The 21,190-nt window shown below is 35.7% G+C and overlaps 1 long non-coding RNA gene across 1 annotated transcript in view; it reads right to left on the bottom strand.

Annotated features, from left to right (window-relative positions):
* LOC122687421 overlaps positions 1-21,190 on the bottom strand; it is a 125,450-nt gene that overhangs the window by 60,458 nt on the left and 43,802 nt on the right. The window lies entirely within an intron of this gene.

Genomic DNA, 21,190 nt, shown 5'->3' on the forward strand with positions numbered 1-21,190 from the left:
TTTAGGCACTCTGTTTATCAGATCTAATCCCTTGAATCTATTTGTCACTTCCACTGTATAATTGTAAGGGATTTGGTTTAGGTCATACCTGAATTGTTTAGTGGTTTCCCCCACTTTCTTCAACTTAAGTCTGAATTTGGCAATAAGGAGTTCATGATCTGAGCCACAGTCAGCTCCCAGTCTTGTTTTTGCTGACTGTATAGACCTTCTCCATCTATGGCTGCAAAGAATATAATCAATCTGATTTCGGTATTAACCATATGGTGATTTCCATGTGTAGAGTCTTCTTTTTTGTTGTGTTGTGTGGTTATTAGGATAGGCCCTAATCCAAAGACTGATGTCATTATAAAAAGTGGAAAGCTGGACAGAGATACAATGGGAGAAAGCCATGTGAAGATGGAGGCATAGACAGAAGTGATGGATATTTAATCCAAGTAATGCCATGGAGTGTGGGCAATCAGCTGAAGCTAAGAGAGAGGCATGGGACAGAGTTCTCAGTAAAAAATAATTCTACCTGGAGGTCCTCCAAACCATAAGAATAAATTCTATTATTTTAAATGACCATGTTTACAGCACTTGGTTACAGCAGGCCTGGGAAATTAGTCCACATCAAATTGTTTTCCCAGAAAGCTAGAGCAATTTTATCACAGTAGAAATGCATGACAATGTCAGTTACTCTCCTTGTTCAATAACACTTAATATTGCCTTTGTTTTGTCATTAGTTATGCAGAACTAACTCATAGTGATTTTAATTTGAATTTACCAAATGATTGATCATCTTTTCATATGATTATTTTTCCTATGCATACTTTTTTAAATAAATGAGTTTTCTGCACAATACTGTAATTTTTTTTTTAATTTAGGTTTTTTTGGCATATAATAAAGAGTGAATAAATCAGTATTTGTGTTAGCCTTTAGGCAAATTTAGGATTAGGAAAAATGTAGTTATAATAATTGCAAGCATATGTCTAGGAAAGACAAGAACAGATGGAACGAATTCTACATTGTTCTGCTCACCAATATGATTATCTATACACTGTTGTTTGGCACCTTAGGTCTGATCTACAACGGCTGCTTTCCAATAGGTATGATCTAGGATGTTGATAACATGGCAAAAAGATATTTGGGAAGTATAATTGAGTTTTTGAGGTATTTACAAAAAATCTATTTTATGGAGGAAGGTTTGAATATAGATATAAGCCTTGAGCCAGGTTCTGAAGTAACAAAGTACAGGTCTTATGGGGAATAGCTACAGCAAGATCTGAAAATCAAATGCCAGATTAACTGAGTTTTACCAGATAAATTTAATGGGTCTCTGGATTGCCCAGAATTCAGGCAAACATCTGGTTATAAAAACTAGGAAAATATAAGAAGAACTAAAGGGAAATCACACTATTTATTGGGTATATAGGCACCACATTTAGAGCACCACATTTCAGATCTTTATTTCTGATGAAAAAAATTATTTATTTTAAATATTATGTATTTTAATACGTTTACCATGAAGAAGCTTAGATTTTGGAGGACCATTAAAAACAACAATGTATAGGGGTTTCTGAAATGACAACTAATTTGCTTCTTTTTGGAGACTTAATTATTTAAAATGCAATTTTTCTATATGGACTATTCTACAAATTTATTGTTAAGATGTAGTATCATGCTCTCTCATCTACTCACGAGTACAGAATTTCACTGAGATACTTTGAATTTATCTCCAAGTAGGTCTATCGGGTAATTGTTCATGTTATTCTTCCTTTCATTCACAGTTTCTTGCCCCATATCCTCTCTTCTGAATGTTTTATTTGCATCTAGAAGAAAAATAATGCTGGAACAAATAGTGATTGAGTGGCCACTTACTTTTTCAACTGTGATGCTTAACTTAAAGGAGGGTGATGATGAATAGGAGGTAGACCAAGAAAGACATGGGTTGGCACCAGGTATATTTTAATTTTTAAGTCCACCTCAAAATGTAACTTTGTACACAGTGATCCACTCTGACTATTCAAATGTCTGGACCAAATTGTGGGTACAAAATTATTATAAATTCTAAAAATCAAAATATGGCAAATAATTTTTAAATGTAATGCATTTTAAATACAGTTTCCTATTTGAACTATAAATTTTTGTTTCAAATATAGTTACACAGTTTTATATGATAGATAAAATATATGTGACACATAGGAAATGCCAAATATGCATATTAAGGTAATTTTTCCCATAAATTCATCATTAAATATTTATTCATTTAGAGTTTATTTTGGCTTATATGAAGTTTTCTCTTCAAGCTGGCATACCTGTGTACTAGAACTGTGAAGTAATAAGGAAACTGAATGAATGCCCTGATAATTCTGAAAATAATTTTGAGCTTTGTGAGAGGATGAAATTTAGTCAGACCTGTTCTTTTTGTTCACATCATAAGAATAAAATCTCAACAAGAACATGTGGTTTTCTTTTATAAATATGAAATATGCTTAGGATTCAGAAAGACTGTTGATTATTTCTGGGTGGGGAAAATGACTGTCTGAAATCTATTTAAATGTATTTAATACTCCAAGAAAAGAAATAGAGGAAAACAATAGAATGGGAAAGATGAGAGATCATTCAAGAACATAGAGATACCAAGGGACCATATCATGCAAAGATGGGCACAATTAAGGACAGAAACGATATGGACATAACAGAAGCAGAAGATACTAAGAAGAGGTGATAATACACAGAAGAACTATACAAAAAAGATGATAATGATCCAAATAACCACAATGGTGTGATCAAATGCCTAGAACCAGATATCCTAGAATGCAAAGTCAACTGGGCCTTAGGAAGCATCACTACAAACAAAGCTCTTGGAAGTGATGAAATTCTAGCTGAGCTATTTTAAATCCTAAAAGATGATGCTATGAAAGTGCTGCACTCAATATGCCAGAAAATTTGGAAAATTCAGCAGTGGCCACAGGGCTAGAAAAGGTCAGTTTTCATTCCAATCCCAAAGAAAGGCAATGCCAAAGAACATTCAAACTACCACACAATTGCACTCATCTCACATGTTAGCAAAGTAATGCTCAAAATTCTCCAAGCTAGGCTTCAACAGTATGTGAACCATAAATTCCCAGATGTTCAAGCTGGATTTAGAAAAGGCAGAGGACACAGAGAACAAGTTGCCAACACCTGTTGGATCATAGAAAAAGTAAGAGAATTCCGGGGGGGGCGGGCTGTGGGCGGGGAACTACTTCTGCTTCATTGACTGTGCCAAAGCCTTTGACTGTGTGGATCACAATAAACTGTGGAAAATTCTGAAAGAGATGGGAATACCAGACCTGCCTCTTGAGAAACCTGTATGGAGACAAAGAAGCAACAGTTAGAATGGGACATGGAACAATGAACTGGTTCCAAATTGAGAAAAGAATACATCAAGGCTGGATATTGTCAACTTGCTTATTTATCTTATATGTAGAGCACATCATGTGAAATGCTGGACTGGATGAAGCATAAGCTGGAATCAAGACTGCAAGGAGAAATATCAATAACCAAAGATATGCAGATGACACCACCCTTATGGCAGAAAGCGAAGAATAACTAAAGAACCACTTGATGAAAGTCAAAGAGGAGATTCAAAAAGCTGGCTTGAAACTCAACATTCAGAAAAATAAGATCATGACATCTGGTCCCATCACTTCATGGAAAACAGATGGGGAAACAATGCAAACAGTGACAGACTTTATTTTCTTGGGATCAAAATCACTGCAGATGGTGACTGCAGCCATGAAATTAAAAGATACTTGCTCCTTGGAAGAAAAGTTATGACCAACATAGACAGCATACTGAAAAGCAGAGACTTTACTTTACCAACAAAGGTTAGTATTGTCTAAGCCATTGTTTTTCCAGTAATCATCTATAGATGTGAGATTTGGACCATAATTAAGGCTGAGTGCTGAAGAATGTATGCTTTTGAATTGTGGTGTTGGAGAAGACTCTGGACAGACTCCCTTGAACAGCAAGGAGATCCAACCAGTCAATCCTAAAGGAAATCAGTCCTGAATATTCATTGGAAGGACTGATGCTGAAGCTGAAATTCCAATACTTTGGACTCCTGATGTGAAGAAATGACTCATTGGAAGAGACCCTGATGCTGGGAAAGACTGAAGGCAGGAGGAGAAGGGAACAACAGAAGATAAGATGGTTGGATCGCATCACTGACTTGATGGACTTGAGTTTGAGCAAGCTCCTGGAGTTGGTGATGGGAAGCCTGTTGTGCTAAGACCATGGAGTAGCAGAGAGTTGGACATGACTCAGCAACTGAACTGAATACTCCAAAAACATATTAAATCACACAGAACATCTAAGTCAACTAGTGCTTTGGATGTAATAACAAATACATACATACTGGTTCAGTTGCATCTTTTAAATCTATTCTGTGTAACAGACATTTTTTCCTATTTCACATATTTACAGAATATTTTTGAATATGATGTCAACATTTTTCTTGCATGCCAGTTTCTTCCACAATGTTGTAAATTACTTCTAATTTTTAAATATCTGCTGATAAAGACATGAATAAATAGCATGACACAGTTTGAGAGAATCACATTTAGGGCCAAGATATATCTAAATTGGTATTCTATCATTGCACTCCATGGCACTATCTGAGATTTGCAAACTATCATTGATAAAGTACGTGGATGACACTATCTCTGTTTAAGAATTGAAATGAGGGTTAAATGAGTTTTCTATTATTTCCAGAATTTTGTTGCTTGATCTATCCTTCAGAAACACAATGCTTCAAATTGATCATAATGCTTAACTAATGGGTGATTAATGAAAATCATTAACACATGCTTGTTTCTGCAATAAGACCCTGTATTAATATATCTTTAGGATATGCTAAACATAACAGCTGTCCAATATTGTTGGCTTGTTCAGTTTAGGGTAACTTCCACTGCAAATCTGAATGAAATACATGAGATATTGCAGTCACATGTATTTTTTACTTCCCAACAACAGATTATTTGTTAGAATTGCAGTTACACAAATTGCTATGGGGAACAATTTTGTGCTCTAAATTTAATCAGATAAAGCTGCAAACATATCAAATTGCACAAGCTGCTGTCATATCATGTGATTTGTTTACTATAATTTTTCATGTACAGGTAAGCATAATTGGAAATATATATATACTCCTTATGAACAGTTATCTCTTTCAAAATAAATAGATAGATATGTTTTAACATGATAGTGTATAAAATTTTCTATAATCTATGCAGGTTGAGCTTATCTATTAAAAACCGCTAAAACCTTTCAAACATAAATGGGAATTTCTTGGTAGAGGACAATGGTAGATAATGTGACACCAGGGAAAAATTGTGTTCAGATCACTATAGTTAATCTCATCATGACAGTCTACATGTTTGTCTGATTCACCTTCATATAACTGTGATTAACAGACTTTGGCATATCATACATGCTCAGGAAATATTTAAGGAGAAAATAAAACATGAATGATGGATGAATAAATAACGAATGAAAAGGTCCACCTACTTTGTGAAAACTTGTACTTTAATGTCTATCAATGAAAAATATCGTAAATTAAACAGAGCAAATGTTCATTGAATACCTGATACATATAACATGTATTAAGTGTAAAAAGAAAAAAAAATAGGAGTAAGGAAGACATAGTATCTGCCTTTAAATTCCTTATCACTTTAACAGGATCACATGGTTTCTACATAATAATACAAAGCCAAATGTAAAAGGCAATGATAGAAATGCTAGAGAAATTGGCATCAGTTTCATTCTAAAGCAAAATGTTTTAAAACTAAGATATAATGTACATGTATTAAAATCTGAAAACATTAGATATTTGAGTTCTGACAATTGTATAACCTGTACACTCATCATTCAAAACAACATATGGAATATTTCCTCCACTGAAGTTAGTTCCTTCTCACCCGTTTCATGCCCCATGGACAATCACTCTTTATTGCTGTCACATCAATTATTTTTACCAGGTTATGGACCTTCTACAAATAAAACCATAAAGTGAGCACTCTTTTGGATATTGCTTCTTTTCCACAACATGTTTCTGAGATTTAAAAAGTCTAGTATTGTAAAAAAAATTTGTGCATAAAAAGTGTGTGTGTGTGTGTGTGTATATATATATATATATAAAACAAAATAGGATATGCTCCCCTCCCCCAACAAGTAGAAAGACGATGTCTTGTTTACTGCCTTTGTATGAGCAAAGACAAAATTAAAAATAATAGAGTTAATTCTCTCTGTTGAAAATAAGGGAAGAGATTGTATTTTCTTAGAGAATTTACTTTAGAAAATTTATAGTAGTAAGTTCTTAGCTGTCTCTGAAATATATGCAAATATTTTTAAAGTTAAATAAGTCTCTCCTCAGCTTTAGGACCCATGAGTGTCTCTCTCAAGGACCTGGCAGTCATCCCTTTGAAATTTACTCACTAAGGAAGACAGGGCCCTTATCCCCCAGTTTCTCTGGGAGGGTGGGACCCTAATTTTTGTGGGGAACTTGCTCCAAGTTGCAAAACTATTACCTATGATAAGGAAACAAGAAGATAGTTTTTCCTTTTGATAAAACCAGCTAACACAGATGGTCATCCCAATTATAGGATGAATTTAGGATAATTTAGGATAAACTATGTGTAATAAATGTTTCTATCAACCCCTCTTACTTGAAGACCAGGTATTATTTATGTTGAGAACATGTGTGTAATGGATTATGTCTGTCTGGCTACTCTGGGTGAGATATCTATCCTTGCAACCTCTAAGGGAATTGTCTGTGATGCATACCACATTTCGGCTTGGTGTTTATGCAATAATGAAATTGTTTTATTTCCTTTTGTTAGTATCCTGGGTTGAGAGAAAACTTTGTTCTTTATTGTCTTTCACAAACAATAACAGTGATAAAGATGGATATCTGGCAGTCCCTGATCTTAACAGATCAGCTGAAGCTCTGTGGCCACTCAAGTCAGATAAGAGATCCTAAATTTTAAAATATATATATATATATGTGTGTGTGTGTGTTATATAACACACACAAACATATGAAAATAAAAAGTGACAGTCATTCAGACATGTCCAATTCTTTGCAACACCATGGACTGTAGCCTTCCAGGTTCCTCTGTCCATGGAATTCTCCAGGTAAGAATACTGGAGTGGGTAGCCATTCTCTTCAACAAAGGATCTTGACCTGGGGATCGAACACAGGTCTCTTGTATTGCAGGAGGATTCTTTACCATCTGAGCCACAAGGAAAGCATATATATATGCTTTATTTATGTATATATGCTATATGTAGTTTCTACAAATGTATTATATATAATATATATGTATATATACATATGTGTGTGTGTGTATATATATATATAAGCTATATATATATATAGTTTATATGAATGCATTCCCTTCTACCTCTCTGCTTTTTTGGAATACTAGCAGAATGAACCACTCTCCAAAATCAAGATTTTACTCTTGAATAAGTATGACAATACAGGTTTTAAAATGCCATCAAAAATAAATAAATAAATAAAATGCCATCAAATCATCATATGGTTGGAAAATGTGAAAAACCAGAAATGTTACCCATAGGTCTTTTTTTTTTAAAAAATATCTACTATCTTTCTATCATATTTTGAATGGGTATAAGAGAATCTGGTCTTTCAGTGGTTTAAGGACAGTTCTTTTGGTTTGAATAAATTAATGTATTTCCTGGAGTCTTCAGTCTCATCCCAAGCAGAAAAAAATTATTGATATTTAAGGGATATCTTTGTAAGAAAAAAAGTAAAACTGATTTTGAAAGCCAGAATAAAATACTCTAAAAAATGAAAGAGGAAATGTAAAAATTAAAGGCACTTTTTCTCAGGGGGCTTCTCAGGTGGTTCGGTGGTAAAGAATCCACCTGCTAATGCAAGAGATGTGGGTTCAATCCGTGGGTTGGGAAAATCCCCTGGAGAAGAAAACAGCAACCCATTCTAGCATTCTTGCCTGGAAAATTCTGTGGACAGAAGACCCTGGTGGGCTATAGGCCATTCAGTTGCAAAGTGTCAGGCACGGCTGAGCAAACATGCACTATTTCTTAGGCTCTCTTTTCTCTACTGTCCCTCCATAGCATCTGGATCACCTTATCCTTCCTTGCTTTAAGTAGACTCATGAAAGAAGGTGATAGCCTTTTGTACACAGTTTCCCCTCATTAGTGGATTTCCCTGAAAAAAAAAAAAAGTTGTGGGGGACAAGATTTATTTCCCTGGTAGTGAATCACCTATTTTGATGACAGAGCTTTGTATATTTCATGTCCCAGCCCTGAGTCCATTTCACAGCTTGGCCCAGATTCCTCCTACATGAGTCCCTTATCATCCCTATACCATGAAATAGGAAAAGATGAGACTTGACAAAGATACTTGATCAAGGAGCAATTGATTATTAGTAAAACTTAGTAAAAGCCTGTGCCACTCTATGAAGGCAAAAAGATGAAGAGTAGTTGCATTAATCACTCCGAAAGAGGCAAGTAGGTCTTTTCCTCCCCAGTATGCGGAGAGAAACCACCATGCCATATAATTTACATTTTCCCTATCTTAATGCAAGTGAAAACAAGCCTTCTTATTTAGGTTGACCAAAACAAGATGAGGCCTCTGAGTACCCAGAACTCTTGGGTCATCCACACACTTTCCTTGCCAACTGATATTAATCATTTAAAGAAGTATTTTCCCTATCCCCCAGAAATTTGTTAAAGTACTATGAAGCTTGTTTTCTGTTTATAGCCCAACACATTCCTTGCCTCATGCAAAGGTAAGGAATTCTGCACCCAGCAGTTGCATGGAATTCTGCAACCAGTAGATCTACTCCTTTGATGGAACAAATTGCAGTCCAAAAGATTACATCAAGGAGCATGGTGGCCAAGGGGAACTGATAAATCAACTAGATAGATAGACAGACAGAACTCACACTGAACTGAAACAAATATATACAACACTTTTGTTCCTAAAGAATATGATACTGGTTTAAGATATAAAATGTTTTCTACATGGCCATGGAAAGTAAACTATGTCCTTTAGTGGGAGTTTAATTAAAGTAAATAAAACTAGTTATGAAATAATTAGAAAATGAAGGGGTAATTTTTAAAGGGCACTCAGCTTCAATATTCTCATCCTTCCAGTAAAGAAGGTATGTACATTTGATAAAATTTTTCAACTATCATATAGATTTGTATAAGATCTTAGAAAAGTAAATGTACGTATTGTTTCATTATTTTCTACAACTCCCAACCCTACAGTTATTCTGCCTTCTCATTTTGGCTCCTTTGTCTGAAAAATCGTTTCCTGTAACTGATCTATGCTCTGTATTTGCTTTTTTGACTTCCTTCCTTCCTCCCCTCCTTCCTTCCTTCCATCTGTCCTTTCTCTGGTGTTCCTCAACTAGATAAGACTAAGTTCTTTTTTCCTTTAGCTTATGAAAGAGTACTATATTTATGGTATGGCTTAAAGACTCTTCCACTAGCTTTTTCTAGTCATTTACAGAGAAACTTAGAGAAATTTGTACTACCAGAGAGGTCTGTAATTATTCATGAAGTAGGTGATTTGCATCATTTCTCTCTGGCTGCTTTCAAGGTATTTTTCTTTGCTGTAGAAGTAAACTTTAGAAGTTTAAATTATAATGTGCTTTGGTTTTCTCTGGATTAATTTTCCTTTGAGTTTTACTTAGCCTCTTAAATTTGTTTGTTTATGCCTTTACTAAATCTGAGACAAGTTTAGACACTACTTCTTTGAATATTATTCAACTCCACTCTCTTTTCTGCTCCACTTGGACTCTAATGAGACAATGTTAGTTCTTTTGTCATAGTTCCACAGGTTCCTAACATGTTAATTTTTTGTCTAGTCTCTTTATTGTTCAATACTGAGTAAGTTTTATTGATGAGTTCAATGAGTAAATGATTTAAGTTCAATGATGAGTAAAGAATAAATCTGCCATCTCCATTCTACTATTGAGTCCATCCATTGAGATTATTTTTCAGCCACTCTATTTTTGAGTTTTATAATTTATATTTCTTTGCTGATATTTTCTTTCTTCATTTTATTAAAGATATTTGTAATAATTGCTTGCTAATGCAATTTGGATTCTATTAAAACAACTTTAAACAGGAAATCTCTTTCAAAGTTTAGCATGAGTATGTTTGTTGAGTTTCCTGTTGGGCTTGGCCAACACAGCCCCAGCAAAATGGGCACTGCCTCTTTACAGATATCTGGGGTCAAATTACAATAAATGAGTAAGTATGCTGGTGTTATTGAATAACGAAGTTCTCACTGTTACTTTGGAAAATACAAAATGGAGAGAAAAGGAAGAAAAGAGCATGGTGATATTGATTAAAATTAGAGTTAAAAGCAATAGCTCACTTTCACTAGCCCAGTCCACTGCAAAACCTAGAAACAATGCCACCCCAAAACATGAGTATAGGTCTAGTTGCCCACAATTTTTTTTTAAAAATGCCATGTCACTGTAAATGATGAGGCTTTATTGGTGCTAATAATTCGGAAGATTAGATGACAGAAAGCATCTTTAAGACATCTGTTGTCTCATTTAGACATCATCAATGATTTTAGTAACTACATATTTAGTAATGCAATTACTAATTAATATTGTAAAAATAAACATTTACAATGAAGGTATCTGGAGGATACCACCTTAAATCAAGTAATCAAGCTTAATATCTAAAATAATACTGCAAAATGACTTTATGGTCTTACTTACATAATGAGTTGAAAATGACACACCATTTTTACATAACTCTTGGCAGAAGATGTTTAGTATAAACAAGGAAATAATTAATTCAAATTGGGACATATACACACAAAAACTTCAGCTAAGATATCAGTGACAGAAAAAAATAATAATAATAATCAAGGGACCTGTTCTATTTCAAAGGAGATCAAAGAAAAAAAGAGATTAATAGAAACTAAAAGGAGAGATTAAAGAGATTAAAGGAGAAAAGAAAAATACTAACTAAATGCAATGCATGATCCTTGGATGGACTCTGGATTTAAAAATAAGCAATTATAAACCATGCATAAAGACATTATTGGGGCAACTGGAAACTCTTAATATATCTGCTTATTAGATAGTTCTATTGCTTTAAAGCTATGACAAACCTAAAGAAAATGAATGTGAAAGTTGCTCAGTGGTGTCTGACTCTCTGTGACCCCCATGGACTATGCAGTCCATGGAATCCTCCAGACCAGAATACTGGAGTGGATAGCCTATCCCTTCTCCAGCAGATCTTTCTGACTCAGGAATTGAACCAGGGTCTCCTGCATTGCACGTGAATTGTTTACCAACTGAGCCATCAGGGAAGCCCTGACAAATGTAGACAGCACATTAAAAGGCAGAGATATTATTTGCCAACAAAGGTCCGTAGAGTCAGTGCTATGATTTTTCCAGTATTTATGTATGGATGTGAGAGTTGTACCATAAAGAAAGCTGAGCGCTGAAGAATTGATACTTTTGAACTGTCGTGTTGGATGAGACTCTTGAGAGTCCCTGACAATGCATGTAGATCAAACCATTCAATCCTAAAGGAAATCAACCCTGAATATTCATTGGAAGGACTGATGCTGAAGCTCCAATACTTTGGCCACCTGGAGAGCTGACTCATTAGAAAAGACCATGATGCTGGGAAAGATTGAGGGCAGAAGAAGCGGATGACAGAGGATGAGATGACAGAGGACGAGATGACAGAGGACGAGATGGTTGGATGGCATCGCTCACTGGACATGAGTTTGAACAAGCTCCGAGATATGGTGAAGGTCAGGGAAGCCTGGGGTGCTGCAGTCCATGGATCGCAAAGAGTTGGGTGCAACTGAGCAACTAAACAACAATTGCTTTTAAGTTCTTGAGTGTATTTTGATTAAGTAGGAAAATGCACTTTTTTTCTTTAGAAATAAAAGTTAAAGTAACTAGAAGTGACATAGCACAATGTTCATAAGTTAATTTCAAATGATGTAACCAAAACCAAGTATATATCTATACTGTTACCAGAGCTTTGTTTATAAAGAAAGAAAGACAAATAAAGTTAATGTGGACAACAAGAACAACTTGGGTATCAAGGAAGAGGATATATATGTGACTCTTATTTGAATATTTTCACTTTTTCTGTATGTTCTAAGAAATTTTAAATAAAATGTTTGGAACAAACTCACACCAATTGAATGAAGAGTGGAAAATGAGACAAAAGATTATGATTAATTTTGATTATTTCTTTAATTGGAAAATAATATTGAGTCCTGCATTTTTATAATCTAGCAGAAATATAAAATGTAGGCTATTATTTATCTTTCATATATATATACTTGCATATATAAAGTATTCTTGTATATATAAAGCATATATATATACTTGTATATATAAGGTATACTTGTATATATAAAGTATATTTTAATTGTTTGAAATGTCTGTACACTTCCAAAGGAAAGAAAAAACAAGAACATCTACATCCAACCTATTGGGATATTTCCTTTAGAGTTCTTTTTAAGTAATAGTTACATAATTAAGAAGAAAAATTTGCTATTTACCAGAGAGAGATATTGTCATTAATCTCTAAAGGTTTGCCTAAAAGACAAGTATGTGTTTTATAAATTGGTAATATAAAATCTCTTTCCAATTTTTTTCTTTCCAATATTATTTATCATTGTTTACTTGGTTTGAATAAATGTTAAATTTTATCTTTGGAAAAATTGTGAGGAATTCTTGGAAAATTTCATAAAATTATACAATTTTAATAATTTACCATAAACTAGAAGACAATTTTTATGATTAAGGAAAGATGAAATTATCACAGGGACTACTCCTGGGCAAAACAAAAGAAGATGACTTTTTCAGATGTGCATCGTCAATGCATATTAACTCATGTAGGTTGCATATATAATCTTAGTCTCATTTCTATGGTAACTTTTCCAAGGATTTGTAAAAAGTGCATATATTGTATGATTACCTTCATTGTATTTGTGTGTACATGTGTAGCTTTTGTCTCGAACAAACATATTTCTTAATTATTCTAACTGAAGTTTCTCACTGGTTCTGTAAAGAATTACGTCTCCTGTATTGGCAGGCAGGCCTTTTACCATTAGTGCCGCCTGGGAAGCCCCAATGGCTATACCCCAATATGAAATGTTTTTTGTGTTAAAAAAATAAAAATAAATTAAAAAAAATAATAAATGTGCTATCTTTTGAGATTTTGATATATTTATATAGAAATTTTACAAATTTTTGTGAAATAATTTTATCATATTCCATGGGTAAGCATTGATATTAAATACTATTACTACAGAATAAACATTTCATATGTTGGAGTACATTTCCATATAAATCTAGCTGTAGGTAAACTTCTGCTATGTAAAAGCAGTAGGATTTGATTATTTTTTGAACTAGATATTACCACATAAATTATATATATATTTTAAGTTCAGGTCTATCCTCTGTCTACATCCAACCTTCCCCACACAACATTAGAACTCACTGCTTTCAGAGAGAAAGTAAAAGAAAATAGCACGTAAAAATATAACGGCACGTTTTCAGTGGTGGCATTTTGAGTGTGCAGGAGGATTGGCAGTTACCATAAAAATTATTTGTAGGCAAATTCTTCATTTGGAATCTTTAGAAATTATCTTTTAGAACATGTGCTCACTTTCACTTTCTCTTGTCTTTCAGGAGTATAGTGCATGGGGCAACCTGTCTACAAGATGAGACCCCCCTCCCCAATTTAGGGTCACTAAATCAATTGTTCTCTAAAATTAGTATTAATATTTACCTGGAGAAACTCTTTAAAGGAAGGTTTCCTTTAGCTTTCTTACAGAATTAATTCGAAATCTCTGGGATAGAAAAGATGGTATTGAGATGCCAGAATGTGCAATTTTATGTAGTACTCCAAAAGATCATTTTTCATATATTTTAATCAACGTGTATTTGAGTTATGATGCTGTGTCAGTGTCAGGTGTATAGTAGAAAAGACATTGGGTAAAATTTCCTCTCAGTCTCTTCAACTGGGCAGTCTTGTCTGACTCTGTGTGGCCACATGGACCGCAGCACAACAAGCCTCCCTGTCGATCACCAAATCCCAGAGTTTATTCAAACTAATGTCCATTGAGTCAGCGATGCCATCCAACCATCTCATCCTCTGTCGTCCCCTTCTCCTCCCGCCTTCTATCTTTCCCAGCATCAGGGTCTTTTCAGAGGAGTCAGTTCTTTGCATCAGGTGGCCAAAGTATTGGAGTTTCAGCTTCAGCATCAATGCTTCCGATGAATATTCTGGACTGATTTCCTATAGGATGGACTGGTTGGATCTCCTTGCAGTCCAAGGGACTCTCAAGAGTCTTCTCCAACACCACAGTTCAAAAGCATCAATTCTTCAGCACTCAGCTTTCTTTATAGTCCAACTCTCACATCCATACATGACTACTGGAAAAACCACAGCTTTGACTAGATGGACATTTGTTGTCGAAGTAATGTCTCTGTTTTTCAAAATGCTGTCTAGGTTGGTCATAATTTTTCTTCCAACTAAGTGTTTTTTTAATTTCATGGCTGCAGTAATAATCTGCACTGATTTTAGAGCCCCCCAAAATAGAGTCTGTCACTGTTTTCATTGTTTCCCCATCTATTTGTCAAGAAGTGATGGGACCAGATGCCATGATCTTAGTTTTCTGAATGTTGAGTTTTAAGCCAACTTTTTCACTCTCCTCTTTCACTTTCATCAAGAGGCTCTTAGCACTTCTTCACTCTCTTCCATAAGGGTGGTGTCATCTACAAATCTGAGGTTATTGTTATTTCTCCTGGCAATCTTGATTCCAGCTTGTGCTTCATCCGGACCAGTGTTTCTGATCATGTGCTCTGCATATAAGTTGAACCAGTCTATTGTTCCCTTTCCAGTTCTAGCTGTTGCTTCCTTACCTGCATACAGAATTCTCAGGAGGCAGGTGAGGTGGTCTGGTATTCCCATCTCTCTCAGAATTTTCCCGAGTTTGTTGTGATCCATACAGTCAAAGGCTTTGACATAGTCAATAAAGAAGAAGTAGATGTTTTTCTGGAACTCTGCTTTTTTGATGATCCAGTGGATGTTGGCAATTTGATCTCTGATTCCTCTGCCTTTTCTAAATATAGCTTGAACAGTTGGAATTTCAGGGTTCACATACTGTTGAAGTCTGACTTGGAGAATTTTGAGCATTACTTTGCTAGTGTGTGAGATGAGTGCAATTGTGTGGTAGTTTGAGCATTCTTTGGCATTGTCTTTCTTTGGGATTGGAATGAAAACTGACCTTTTCCAGTCCTGTGGCCACTGCTGAGTTTTCCAAATTTGCTGGCATATTGAGTGCAGCGTTTTCACAGCATCATCTTTTAGGATTTGAAATAGCTCAACTGGAATTTCATTACCTCCACTAACTTTGTTCATAGTTATGCTTCCTAAGGCCCACTTGACTTTGCATTCCAGCATGTCTGGCTCTAGGTGAGTGATCCCACCATTGTGATTATCTGGGTCATGAAGATCTTTTTTGTATAGTTTTTCTGTGTATTCTTGCCATCTCTTCTTAATATCTTCTGCTTCTGTTAGGTCCATACCATTTCTTTACTTTATTGTGTTCATCTTTGCATGAAATGTTCCCTTGGTATCTCTAATTTTCTTGAGGTGATCCCTAGTCTTTCCCATTCTATTGTTTTCCTCTATTTCTTTGCACTAGTCACTGAGGAAGACTTTCTTATCTCTCTTTGCTATTCTTTGGAACTCTGCATTCAAATGGAATTCCAAATTCCCTGTGCTGTATAATAAATCCTTGCCACTTATCTATTATGTATATAACAGTTCTTAATCTGTTAATCCCTTCTTCTTAATTTATCCTTCCCAACCCTTCTCCTTTGGGAATTATGTTTGTTTTCAATGTTTCTGTTTTATGCAGATTCATCTTTTTTTTTTTTAGATTCCTCATATAAATGATATCATACAATATTTGTCTTTCTGTGTCTGAGTTACTTCACTAAGGATAACATTCTCTACATCCATCCAAAAGGTGAAGCTCTTCTTTATATGGTAGAATTCGCAGTGAAGCTCTCCAGGCCTGTACTTTTATTTGCAGGTCATGTCCTTTCCCCTGCTGTGTCCCACCTAGACATAGTAAAGGGGTATTTTGGGAACAGCATAAGGCAAGAGCATTCATTAGGCTGGGGTGTGGGGTCAGGGTTATGTGGCTGTAGGAACTGAAGTGGCTTCTCTGCTTCCAGAGATCCAGGCTGCCTCTTTGGGATTTTTTTCCTAGGACATGTCTGTCCCAGGTCCAGTGGTAAGCTGCCGTTATCAAGCATAGAGCTCCCATGCCCTTCCCCAGACTATTCCTGCTTAACTAGACTGATTCTTTTCCTAGCGTTGGCCCAGATCTCATGCCAAGCTGCTGCATGAAGCACGTGGAGCCTGAGTATTCACTCTGTTTGAATTGGGGACTAGGAATGTGTCAAGGCAACAGTTGTCAGTTCCAGACTCTCTCTGCTCTGTGAACTGGTAAGTCAGCACATGCACTCTACCTGTGGGTACAGTCTAGGCTTCTCCAGTCTTTCTGTCTTTCACAATGCTTCCCCCCAGTACCCAAGGAAGCTTTTCTCCTCTGCACAGGACACCAGGACTGGGACGCCCAGACTGTGGCTCAACAGGCTCACTCCCAAAGGCAAAGGTCCATTCACGTAGACCTTCTCATCTTTTCAGATCCCTCTCAGGGGCAAGAACCTCTGCCTTTTTATTTTCTGTCCTACCTGATTGTGTGGTGATCCTACTTGCAGCTTTGGCTGTAGAGGAGTTCTTCTGCCAATTTCTAGTTAGTATTCTGTGAGAACTGTTCTGCCTGCAGATGTATTTTTGATGTGTCTGTGCAGGGAGGTGAGCTGCACATCCTCCTACTCTGTCATCTAGATTCCTCCTCTTCACAAGAGATTCTTTTATACTTTAAATCTGAAAATCAAACTCATATGTGCTCCAGGAATAGAGGCAAGAATCTTCTCTATTGTGATTTTTTGAGCCTCACCAATGAATCACTCTAAGATTATCCAACCCAACATACCAAGGAAAATGGCCTGACATGAACTTTAGGCTGAGTAGAGAGAAATCTGTGTGCAGGTCAAGAAGCAACAGTTAGAACCAGATATGGAATAACAGAGTGGTTCCAAATTGAGAAAGGAGTACATCAAGACTGCATATTGTCACCCTGATTATTTAACTTATATGCAGAGTATATCATGAGAAATGTCAGGCTGGATGAAGCACAAGCTGGAATCAAGATTGCCGGGAGAAATAATCAATAACAAATAACCTCAGATATGCAGATGACACCACCCTTATGGCAGAAAGTGAAGAAGAAGTAAAGAGCCTCTTGATGAAAGTGAAAGAGGAGAGTGAAAAAGCTGGCTTAAGACTCAACATTCAGAAAACTAGGATCATGGCATCTGGTCCCATCACTTCATGACAAATAGATGGGGAAACAATGGAAACAATGACAGACTTTATTTTCTTGGGTTCCAAAATCACTGCAGATGGTGACTGTAGCCATGAAATTAAAAGATGCTTGCTACTTGGAAGAAAAGGACCAACCTAGATAACATATTAAAAAGCAGATATTACTTTACCAACAAAGGTCTGTCTAATCAAAGCTATGTTTTTTCCAGTAGTCATGTATGGAGGTGAGATTTGGACCACAAAGAAGGCTGAGTGCCAAAGAATTGATGCTTTTGAACTGTGGTGTTGGAGAAGACTCTTGAGAGTCTCTTGGACTGCAAGGAGATCCAATCAGTCCATCCTAAAGGAAATCAGTCCTGAATATTCATTGGAAGGACTGATGCTGAAGCTGAAACTCCAATACTTTGGCCACCTGATGCAAAGAACTGACTCATTGGAAAAGACTCTGTTGCTGGGAAAGATTGAAGGCAGGAGGAGAAGGGGACATTAGAGGATGAGATGGTTGGATGGCATCACCAACTCGATGAACTTGAGTTTGAGCAAGCTCTGGGTGTTGGTGATGGACAGGGAGGCCTGGTGTGCTGCAGTTCAAGGGCTCGCAAAGAGTCAGACAGGACTGAGTGACTGTGCTGACTGAGAGCCCTAATATATTGAAGAAGCATGTTTCTGCAAACATATTCCTCCAGTGGGGTGGACTCTGTGTGGGTGTGTGGGTGTGTGTGCATGCGCATACAGATTAAGAAGGTGAATTTAGTGGGGTAAGAATAGTAGTAAGGGGAGAGAGTCAGAAAATTGCAATCCTATGTATTTTTACTTAGAAATCATGCCTGCAACGAACGTGGAGGAGTTTGAGATCTCGGTTCTGGAACATGTAGCGAACTTAAAGAAATGGTCAGTTGTACTGATGTGTATATATTCTTTCTTCTACTTCTCCAATATGGTCTGTGACAAACTGCTATTTAGCAAAATAAAATTGGGATGCAGAATGCAAACTTGAGCATGATATTTTATATTTAAACATCCAAGTTTATTTAAATTTTAGACTGTTGTGTAAACATCCAAATTTATGTTTACATACATACGATTATTTGCGTGTTTAGCTACATAAAGCACATAGCCACTCCAAACAGTAAGCAAAATAATGTCTTAGGTGTGATTACTATTATCTATTATAATCAAAACTGTAACAATACTGGAGAAGAACTGGAGAGAATTATAATTTAACTGCTTATTTGGGTATGTGTATTATGTCTCTGCACATGTAGATATTCATTGTTGACAATGATGATGCTGTTATGACAGAGACCTGTTCCTTCTGTGTTACATGACCCACAATGCTTATACCTCTTCTGCTCTGAACTTTCTTTGGCACAACTGTGAGGAAAAGTGGCTAATAAAATGGGTGTAGTTCACAGGAAACCTCCCAACAGTGATAGTACTAAGTTAGGAATGCACCAGTTCTCATCCCTCTGCTTTTCTATTTACTTTATGTAACAGAACTGACGGCAGGAATAGCAATAGCATGTGTGAAAGGTCAAGAGAGAAAAGAGTCACCGGAGTTGTGAAATTCAAGCTATGTAAGCACGCTAAGCAATTTGATTGGTACAAATACTGATAAGTAAAAATGTAAAAGTTCCAAAGGAAACTCAGCATGATATCCTAACATGCAAAACACAGAAAGAATATCATTGGAGAAAAATAGATGCTCAATCTCAATATCACTGAAAGAAACTGCGAGTAAAACAGAAATACTCATCATATAGTGTGAAATAAGGGTTAGGATATAAAACAATAAAGACTTGTATGAACTTTTGGTAGAGGAGTTTTACACAAAATCATTTTGTCACACCTAGTATCTACGTCATTTTAAACACACACACACAGGCACACCCATGATGCACATATTCTATTTTTGTGTTTATTATGCATGAAAGCTTCATAAAAATGAAAATGCAAATGTGTGCATAAACACACATATGTATTTATACATATAATGAAAATAAAAACACACATGGTGGTAAGATTTCTAAGCTCAGGACAGTGTATTTCAGGAAGGAGGGGTAATATGTTTTTGGACAAAACTGTAGCTATTATATATATATGTATATATAAATATATGCACACACATATACATGCACACATATATAATATGTATATATAGACACACATAGACACATATCTAACATATTCTAAATTTATATTAATATATTTTGTTTTATTTTTCTCTATATATTTTAAATAGAGCAATTTAAAATGCTTTCGTAGAATGCTTTTGTTAAACTTCAGCTGTAAGTATATAAAATTTTTGTTTTGTTAGTTTCTATAGTTGTACACAGAACATGCAACCATGAAATTAAAAGACACTTACTCCTTGGAAGAAAAGTTATGACCAACCTAGACAGCATATTAAAAAGCAGAGACATTACTTTGCCAACATATGTCCGTCTAGTCAAGGCTATGGTTTTTCCAGTAGTCATGTATGGATGCGAGAGTTGGACTATGAAGAAAGCTGAGTGCCGAAGAGTTGATGGTTTTGCACTGTGGTGTTGGAGAAGACTCTTGAGAGTCCCTTGGACTGCAAGGAGATCCAACCAGTCTATCCTAAAGGAGATCAGTCCTGGGTGTTCATTGGAAGGACTGATGCTGAAGCTGAAACTCCAATACTTTGGCCACCTGATGCGAAGAACTGACTCACTAGACAAGACTCTGATGCTGAAATAATGTATAATAGATGTTAAATCTATTACATAGATATTATATCAACTATTAATTATGTATATATGTATATATATGTCATAGAATTGTTAAAGAAAACATATTCAATGACACCTGTTAAACGTGGTAAGGCAGAGTTGCTTCAGTACCACTGCAACCGTACAGGGGCATTGCAATGGGATTGCACAGTGGGGGAGGGAGATTGGGCTCAACTCCAAATACAGCATAAGCTAGTGGGAACTTACAGCCAAGGAACAGGTTGCAGGTGGAGGTCAGCAAATAACAAAACTATTAAGAAGAAATCGCAGAGCTAAGGGGGATTCTGGCTAAACTGAAATACCAGGATTCATGTCTGGGACAGACTAATGTGATTAGACATTGCCTGATAGATGAGTAATATGATCAGATATCAAAATCAGATATGGAGGGTGAGGATTCTGATTAAACTGACTTAGCAGGGTTTGTGCTGAAACTAGATTTTACATGAAAGTGAAGAGTTCTGCCTAGGGGAAGATTCAAGAGCCTGACTAAAGTTTAGGCAAGCAAAGAATCTTTTGTCATACTTAATAAACATGAAATATATAGGAATATTAAACTTTGTTTCATTTTATTGTCATGTCAAGTGAATTAAATGATGCAGATGAAATGAACTAAAGGATTATATAGTGTTATTAATGAATGATTAAGATCGCTAAAACATTAAGAAATTCTAAAAGAGTCAAATTAAGAATTGATTTAAAAGGACAATTAAATTGTATCTATCAATAGGGGGAATTTTATCTCTCATTCTTTCTACAATATAGTGCAACATCTTTACTTATTATATATTCAGAGGACTGTGTGAAGGACTGATGCTGAAGCTGAAACTACAATACTTTGGCCACATGATGCAAAGAACTGACTCATTTGAAAAGACCCTGATGCTGGGGAAAAATTGAATGTGGGAAGAGAAGGGGACTACAGAGGATGAGATGGTTGGATGGCATCA

This window comes from Cervus elaphus, chromosome 31 (genome assembly GCF_910594005.1).
Source record: "Cervus elaphus chromosome 31, mCerEla1.1, whole genome shotgun sequence".
Classification (NCBI taxonomy): Eukaryota; Metazoa; Chordata; class Mammalia; order Artiodactyla; family Cervidae; genus Cervus; species Cervus elaphus.